Source organism: Saccopteryx leptura, chromosome 3, assembly GCF_036850995.1.
Source record: "Saccopteryx leptura isolate mSacLep1 chromosome 3, mSacLep1_pri_phased_curated, whole genome shotgun sequence".
Classification (NCBI taxonomy): domain Eukaryota; kingdom Metazoa; phylum Chordata; class Mammalia; order Chiroptera; family Emballonuridae; genus Saccopteryx; species Saccopteryx leptura.
In genome coordinates, this window is record NC_089505.1 from 83228096 (window position 1) to 83237513 (window position 9418).

At 47.3% G+C, this 9418-nt stretch overlaps 1 protein-coding gene across 1 annotated transcript in view; it reads right to left on the minus strand.

Annotated features, from left to right (window-relative positions):
* Positions 1-9418, minus strand: part of ZNF329 (zinc finger protein 329) — a 323877-nt gene that overhangs the window by 138382 nt on the left and 176077 nt on the right. The gene's annotated exons all lie outside the window — the stretch shown is intronic.

Below are 9418 nucleotides of genomic sequence, written 5' to 3' on the forward strand. Positions count from 1 at the left end.
TGCTTTGGCCTGGTGGAATGTTCTTCCTACCTGGTGTCACGCCACCAGGTGTGCTGGGATGCCTTGTGAACTGTGCGGCTCCCACCTTTAATGGGGTTTCTGCTGAAGGTCCCAGCTATCAGTTAGTTCCAGGTAAAGCCAGACTTCAGAGAAAATGGTTTATTTCATTATGATGCAGAGCATGCTAACATGACCATTAATGTCCACAGTGGCAAAACTTCACCTCGATCATCTTATTGCTTTCCTCTAACTTGACATCAGAGGGAAGCCAAGCTCTCCAACCTTTCACCATGCTGTTGTTGACATAAAGACAAATGTTGTGATAGAGGTGTGATCCTTGGTATCTCATAGCCCAAGGTGTATAAAATCCCAGGGTTGACACCTGCCTGCTTTCTAAGCTAAAGGGAAGCAAATGTGGACCATCCATCACACAGACGTTTGCCTTTTTTATTTGCTGTTCCCACGGCAGTTGCATTCTAGTCAAGTTAGCTGTAATCCAGGGGTCCCCAAACTACGGCCCGCAGGCCGCATGTGGCCCCCTGAGGCCATTTATCTGGCCCCTGCCGCACTTCTGGAAGGGGCACCTCTTTCATTGGTGGTCAGTGAGAGGAGCATAGTTCCCATTGAAATACTGGTCAGTTTGTTGATTTAAATTTACTTGTTCTTTATTTTAAATATTGTATTTGTTCCTGTTTTGTTTTTTTATTTTAAAATAAGGTATGTGCAGTGTTCATAGGGATTTGGTCATAGTATTTTTTTGTATAGTCCGGCCCTTCAACGGTCTGAGGGACAGTGAACTGGCCCCCTGTGTAAAAAGTTTGGGGACCCCTGCTGTAATCCCATAAACATCAAACATTGGCATGAAGGAACAGTGGTTACAGCCCATTTCAGATCGTGGGAATTGCTTCCTAAAAACATCCTGCAGAATGAACGTTGGGCTGGCTGAACATAGTCAAGTGCAAGACGTAGCCTACTGGACAAATGGCTACAGTCTGAGGGCTGCATTACAGTGACTGAGCCTCAGCGCTCACTGCTCAGTGTCACCGTCGCATGTCAGACTCTGTTGCAGCTTCTCATGTCTGCTTTGTTCTTTGGATGCTGAGTGTCACAATGGGTGGGGTTTTCATGGTAAAACCTTTGTGGCTCATCCCTGGAGGTTCTGTCTACAAGGCCATCTCGGGACCTGGCTGGTTGGCTCAGTGGATAGAGCATTGGCCCAGTGCATGGACGTCCTGGGTTCGATTCCCAGTTAGGGTACACAAGAGAAGCGGCCTTCTGCTTCTCTTCCCCTCCCTCCCTTCCTCTCTCCCTCTTTCCTCCCACAGTCAGAAGCTTGATTGGTGTGAGCTCAGGTGCTGAAGATAGCTTAGTTGATTTGAGCATCGGCCCCAGACAGGGGTTGCTGGGTGGATCCCTGTCAGGTAGCATGTGGGAGTCTGTCTCACTATCTCCCCTCCTCTCACCTAAAAAAAAAAAAAAAAAAAAAAAAAGAACCATCTCAAAGCCCCAGGTATGTTTCCGTGCTTTTCCTCCTGGTTTGTCCTCATGGGTCTTTCTTTTTTTTTTTTTTTTTTCCCCTGTATTTTTCTGAAGCCGGAAACGGGGAGAGACAGTCAGACAGACTCCCGAATGCGCCCGACCAGGATCCACCCAGCATGCCCACCAGGGGGCGATGCTCTGCATCTCCGGGGGGTCGCTCTGTTGCAACCAGAGCCACTCTAGCGCCTGGGGCAGAGGCCGAGGAGCCATCCCCAGCGCCCGGGCCATCTTTGCTCCAGTGGAGCCTTGGCTGCGGGAGGGGAAGAGAGAGACAGAGAGGAAGGAGAGGGGGAGGGGTGGAGAAGCAGATGGGCGCTTCTTCTGTGTGCCCTGTCCGGGAATCGCACCCGGGACTTCTGCACACCAGGCCGACGCTCTACCACTGAGCCAACCGGCCAGGGCCCATGGGTCTTTCTTATTAGCCCTCACTTTTAACTGTTCTGTGCTTGGACATTGGCTTGCACCTTCTCTTTCATTCCTGGCAGCTAGCCTTCCATTCCCACAGCTTAGAAAAGGTGTCTCGTTGCAGCAAGACTGCTGTGTCATCAATTATTGCATCCAAATCAAGAATAGAAGAACAGAGAAAGGCAGGTTTCAAAGAAAAGTCCTCCAGCAGATGCCAATTGTCTATGATCAGCCAATGCTGAGACATGGAGTCACCTCTAATGACAAGACAGCTTGGAAAGCTAGTTATTTTAGCTTTTTTAGCCTCCGTGGTGCACACCTGTACCCTAAGAAATGGCCTTGGGAAGTGAGTAACGGGACAGGCAGCTAGCGTTGTCCGCACGTCTCTCCTGTCCGGCAGGGGCTCTCATTCCCTGGATCAGGTGCCGCCACTTCCTAGCCTCATCTCTCTGTCCCCTGGATTGTCCAGCCAGCAGCCAGACCCTCCTTGTAATGAATGCTCTGTCTCCTGGCACTGTGGGGTCCTGCCCCCTCCTGATCCTCTCCATCTTTTCTTACCCTTCCCTCACCTCTTAGATGTTGGGGGCCCCAGGACAGTGCCAGAACAGCAGGAAACCAGCCCTCTGGTTCCTGGACCCTTTCACAGGGTCTATGCCCACTGCCATCCCATTCCTAAAGCCAGGCAGATCGATGTCCTATTGGCCTCGATGGCCCCCTCTATACCCCTGCTTCTTGGTGGGCCTGCCCTTGCAAACTTGACCACCTAAACGCCAGTTCCCTCACATCATCCTGTTTCCACTACCCCCGCAGCTGGTGCTGGACAGCCCTGAGAGGGAAATGACATGTCACCAAGTGGACCAGCCACCAGAACCCCAATTTTTTTTTCTGAAGTGAGAAACAGGGTGGCAGTCAGACTCCCATATGCACCTGACCAGGATCCGCCCAGCATGTCCACTAGGGGGTGATGCTCGGCCCGTCTGGGGTATTGCTCTGCTGCAACCAGAACCCTGGCAGCGCCTGAGGCGGAGGCCATGGAGCCATCCTCAGCGCCGGGGCCAACTTTGTTCCAATGGAGCCTTGGCTGTGGGAGGTGAAAAGAGAGAAAGGAGAGGAGAAAGGGGTGGAGAAGCAGACGGGCGCTTCTCCTGTGTGCCCTGGCCGGGAATTGAACCTGGGACTTCCACACGCCAGGCTGACAATCTACTGCTGAGCCAATTGGCCAGGGCCAGAACCCCATTTTTGACAATTTTTTCTCACTGCCCCAATCAGCGGTATGAGGTGCAGACTCAGAAATGCTCAAACTACCAGTGCTCTCTGCGGAGGGGATTCCCAGCTGTGATTTCATGTTCTAGATGGCTCTGCAGCTGTGCCTGAGATTGTCCTCTCCACCTGGCCCATGAAATGGCAGCACCTGAAGGGTCGTGTTTCCACAGTTCTGAGCAGACATTTGGGTGGGCTGAGGGCACAGTGGCCTCACCACTGTTGGTACTTGGCTCCCTCTCCCAGGCAACGGAGATCTTTGTAAATTTTCCACTTCTCATTTCAGGTCACATTTTCTAGGCATAATATTCCTACTGATTTCCTGGTAGATATTTTGAAACAGAAAAGAAACTCCTCAGGGAAAAGTACTGTGAACTAGTGAAAACGCATGGTTTTATTAGCTTATAAAAGTAACACACATTTTTTGGCCTGATCTGTGGTGGCACAGTGGATAAAGCATCGACCTGGAAATGCTGAGGTTGCTGGTTCGAAACCCTGGGTTTGCCTGGTCAAGGCACATATGGAGTTGATGCTTCCAGCTCCTTCCCCCTTCTCTCTCTCTGTCTCTCTCTCCTCTCTCTCCCTCTCTGTCTCTCTCTTTCCCTCTCTGTCCTCTCTAAAAATGAAAAAAAAAAGTAACACATTTTTATAGCAAAACTAGAAAATGCACAGAAGTAAAAGAATACACAGCCTGACCCATGATGGCAGTGGCTAAAGCATCGACCCAAATGCCGAGGTCCCTGGTTCAAAACCCTGAGATCACTGGCTCTGAGTGTGGACTTGTCAGCACAGGATTGCTGGCTTGAAAGGGCGATCGTTCACACGATCCCAAAGGTTGATGTCATGAAAAGCCCAAGGTTGCTGGCTTGAGCAAGTGGACACTGGCCTGGCCCTGGTCAAGACACAGACGAGAAGCTCAATGTACAACTAAAAGTGAAAGCAACTATGTGTTGATGCTTTTTTTTTTTAATTTTTATTATTTATATATATATATATATTTTTTTTTTTTTTTTACAGAGACAGAGAGTGAGTCAGAGAAAGGGATAGACAGGGACAGACAGGAACGGAGAGAGATGAGAAGCATCAATCATTAGTTTTTCATTGTGCGTTGCAACACCTTAGTTGTTCATTGATTGCTTTCTCATATGTGCCTTGACCGCGGGCCTTCAGCAGACCAAGCAACCCCTTGCTGGAGCCAAGCTGGTGAGCCTTGCTCAAACCAGATGAGCCCGCACTCAAGCTGGCAACCTCGGGGTCTCGAACCTGGGTCCTTCCGCATCCCAGTCTGATGCTCTATCCACTGTGCCACCGCCTGGTCAGGCTGTGTGTTGATGCTTTTTACCTTCTCTCACCCACTCTTTCCTGTCGCTCTCTTAAAATAAAAAGAAATTTAAAAAGTAAATCAATTTTAAAAAGAATACACAAAAGTATGAACATTTATTTAAAATGACTTGGCCCTGGCCAGTTAGCTCAGTCGGTTAGAGAGTCTTCCTGAAATGCTGTGGTTGTGGGTTCAATCCCCGGTCAGGGCATACACAGGAAGCAACCAGTGAGTACACAACTAAGTGGAACAACAAATGAATGTTTCTCTTGCTGTTTCTCTCTCTCTCTCTCTTACTCTCTCTCTCTCTCTCTCTCTCTCCCTCTCTGTCTCTAAAATCAAGCAATAAACGAATTTAATTCTTTATACTTCCAACATGCACCGATGATCATGACCATTAAGATTCTGTTAATTTTCCTTGTAATTTTTCTTTAAAAATATACGTGTGTACATATGTATAGTGTAATACTAAATCTTATACACAATATATATATATATGTATATGTAGTTATTTTGTGTTTAGAAAATAGGACTCCCTTCTGTTCTCTGTAACACATACTTCTTACTATATTTTGAGCCTTCTCCTCTGACAGCGAATTTCTTGTAGCTTTTTAAATTATCTTTCAGGAGGATTGTACCGATTTGCCCTCCACCCAGCATTTTACTAGCCTTGACTTTTATCCAAAAGCAGAAGTTTCCACCAGTTTTCAGGAGCATCAATTGACACAGCGTCTGGGGAGGGTGGTTGATCAGTTGCTAGCTAAGTTACAGGCAAACCCTGTGTCTCAGCAAACCTGTTGTTGGGAATGAATTCTACAGATTTATTTGTACGTATGCAGACTGTTTGTACATGGTGTGGATTTCAAAAGTAAAACTTTGGAAATAACCTCCATGTCGACCATGGGGAACTAGCCAAGTGATTTATGGTGTGGAACGGAGAACTAACTACTCAGCCTTAAAAATGGGACTGTCTTCATATACTAATGTGAGATGAGCTCTAAGACACAATAAGTGAAAAGGTGTGAACAGTGTGTGCACTGTTTCCCGTTTGTGTAAAGAGGAAACTTGCTCTCGTACACACAGACTCTGAAAAGGTGTCAAGTAATCTGTTGCTCTTAGGGGAGGAGAAATGGGAAAGGGATGAGGAATAAGTTTTACTCTATATCTTTTGATATTTTTGGAATTTTGAAATATGTAAAAAGTATTACCAGTTCAAAAAATAAACAAAAATCTCAACTTTCAAATCAAAGTAAGTTTAATAATTTGCTTCATTGTTTACTGTCTGTTTCTGCCACTAAAACATCTGTATGGCTCTGTGTCTTGGTCACACCTGTTCTTGTACACACACACACACACACACACACACGTGCATGCGTGTGTGCTAGCGGAAGCAGTTTAATGCAAAATAGCTTTGACCCCATGATGTTACCTGCAAGGTAAGTCCCCCATTTTCACTGCGTTCTTCCTTACAGATATTCAAGTCATTTGTGCAAAAGGTAGAAATCTGAAAAGCAGTGTCCTGTAGGCCTCTTGTCAAGAGATCTAAGGTCAACTCAGCCAGCACGTGTTATCCAACATGCTACCTACTAGACATAGGTCGCTATTTAGCTATAATTTGAAATTAACCAAAATTAACGTGAAAATTCATTTCCTCAGTCACACTAGCTACATTTCAACTGTTCACCAGTTAGAACATTTTCATCATCATCTCAGAAAGTTCTTTTGGACAGTGCTGACATAAAAGTAGGTGGCTGAGAGGATTTTTTTTTTAATTTCCTCTCATGATCAACTGACTAGTGGGAGTGAAGGAGGTTATTGCTAGGCCAGCCAGCCTATCAGGAGCCTGCTTCACCAGGTGACACGGGCCTTCCACTTGCAGATGGCATTTTCTGGTCACCCATTGTGCCCAGGGATGGCCCTTAATTAGAGAAGTTAATTGACATCACACAGGGCCTATCCATTGATTTTTAGGCAGTTATTATGAATACTCAGAAAAATGAGTACATAGGAACATTAATGATTACATGTGTTTATAGTAGTTCAGTTTCCAGGTGGGCACCGAGAGTGTGATTTTTGTTGTTTTTTCTCCCCAAAGTGAGAAGGGGTTAGGCAGACAGATTCCTGCATGCGCCTGACTGGGATCCACTGGGCATGCCCACCAGGGGGTGATGCTCAGCAACTGAGCTCTGTTTAGCGCCTGAGGTGGAGGCCATGGAGCCATCCTCAGTTCCCCGGGCCAACTTTGCTCCAACAGAGCCTTGGCTGCTGGAGGGGAAGAGAGAAAAAGAAAGGAGAGGGGGAGGGGAGGAAAAGTAGATGGGCGCTTCTCCTGTGTGCCCTGGCCAGGAATCGAACCTGGGACTTCCACATCGGACCAATGCTCTACCACTGAGCCAACCGGCCAAGGCCCAACAGTGTGATTTTTTATTTTAATGAACACACCCTGGCCAGATAGCTCGGTTGGTTAGAGCATTGTTCCGAAGAGCAGAGGTTACTGGTTCGATCCCAGGTCAGGGCACATGCAGGAACAGATTGACGTTCCTGTCTCTCTTTCTCCCTCTCTAAAGTCAATTTTTAAAAATAAACATTAATAAATACGTATTTGGTCTTCATCTTGTTTCTGGCACAGAGCTAAATAAAACCCATGGAGTTTCTTAAGTGATGAGAGCATAAAGGTGTCTTGTTTTGTGAGTCAGATGACTTTTGGAAAGCACCTAAGTAACGTAAGAGTGGGGTCTGCAATCAACCTTGTGATTGGAGTCTCACCCTCCTGGCTTCTGGGAGGGGAGAGGGGCTGGAGGTTGAGTCAGTCACCAATGTGGATGATAAAGTTGAATTTATAAAATTAGGCACAGTAAGAGATGAACAATGATAGAATACAATTTTAACATACTGTAATAAAAGTCATGTGAATGTGATCTCTCTCAAAATATTATATACTGGACTCACCCTTTTTGTGATGTTAATTGATAAACTGCAAGATAAAGTGAAGTGGACACCCCGGACAAAGAGATGATTCATGTCCTGGAAAAGATACAGCAAACAGTGCAAGATTTTGTCCTCCTCAGAACGGGTGCAATTGAAAACTTACTTTTTACTAACATTTCTAACATCGAGAAGCAACACTGCAAATAAGGGATTTTAACCCATAATCTAGTGAGTAAATAGCTTTCCTGAGATCTGTATTGCTCTAGGAAATAAACCCAAGGAGAGGCTTGTGGGAACCTCTGATTTGCAGCCAGTGGTACAGAAGTACAAGGCTGGACTTTAGTGATGTCAAGCATCTTCTTTTTTTATTTTTATTTATTTTTTTATTTTTTTCTGAAGCTGGAAACGGGGAGAGACAGTCAGACAGACTCCCGCATGCGCCCGACCGGGATCCACCCGGCACGCCCACCAGGGGACGATGCTCTGCCCCTCCAGGGCATCGCTCTGCCGCGACCAGAGCCACTCTAGCGCCTGGGGCAGAGGCCAAGGAGCCATCCCCAGCGTCGGGGCCATCTTTGCTCCAATGGAGCCTTGGCTGCGGGAGGGGAAGAGAGAGACAGAGAGGAAGGAGGGTGGGGTGTGGAGAAGCAAATGGGCGCTTCTCCTATGTGCCCTGGCCGGGAATCGAACCCGGGTCCCCCGCACACCAGGCCGACGCTCTACCGCTGAGCCAACCGGCCAGGGCCTATTTTAATTTTTTTAAAAGATTTTATTCAGTTTTTTTTTTTTCAGAGGGAGAGAGAGAAAGAGAGAAGGAGGAGGAGCAGGGAGCATCAACTCCCACATGTGCCTTGACCAGGCAAGCCCAGGGTTTAGAACCAGCAACCTCAGCGTTTCCAGGTCGAAACTTTATCCACTGCGCCACCACAGGTCAGGCAAGGCTGGACTTTAAATCAGAGTCTGAAGGGGTAACGTGGAGGACCAAACCCTCAAACCATGGAGTCTGATGCTATCTCCAGATAGGTAATGTCAGCGAATGAGTTGAATGCCGGTGTGGAGGAAACCGCAGTGTCCACACATACACGTTGGGAATGGGTGCAGAACCCAAAGGAGAGGGTAAGTAAATTACAATGGAAAACTATGTAGCCATATAACAGAATCATTTAAAAAAAATGTTTAGCCCTGGCCAGTTGGCTCAGCGGTACAGCATCACTCCAGCATGTGGAAGTCCGGGTTCGATTTCCAGACAGGGCACACAGAAGTGACCATCTGCTTCTCCCCCCCCCTTCTCTCTCTCTCTCTCTCTCTCTCTCTCTCTCTCTCTCTCCCCCCCCTCCCTCTCTCTCCCTACCACTCTCCTCTTCCCCTACCGCAGCCAAGGCTCAATTGGTTCCAGCAAGTTGGCCTCGAATGCTGCGGATGGCTTCCTGGCCTCTGCCTCAGGTGTTAAAAAAAAAAGTGGCCCAGGAGCATCGACCCCTACCTAGCAGGCTTGCAGCGTGGATGCTGGTGGAGACTCAGAGTCTCCCTCTGCCTCCCATCCTCTAAAAAAAAAAAAAGAACTCAGAAAAACCGATAAGCTTACATGTACAGTTTGAGGGGGGTATAGACTACTGCCAACCTTGACACTCCCCCAAGCCTGGCCATATTTACTGGGGGGTTGGTCATATCCTAACCACCAGTACATCTCAGAATGCGACTAGAATATTTAGAGATAGGGCCTTTATAGAGGTAAGGGTAAATCAGGTCATATGGGTGGCGCCTAATTCAATGTAACTGGTGTCCATACGGGAAATTTGGGGAGATAGAAACATAATCACACAACCAGGCATCCACTGTGTCACAGTCACACCCACGGTCACAATCACAATGATTGCAGCAACATACAGTGTCATCGTTGTCATCACACATCGTCCCCGGACCTTTATGCTGTTTCCACCTGTGTCTGTATCTAACAGACACCAG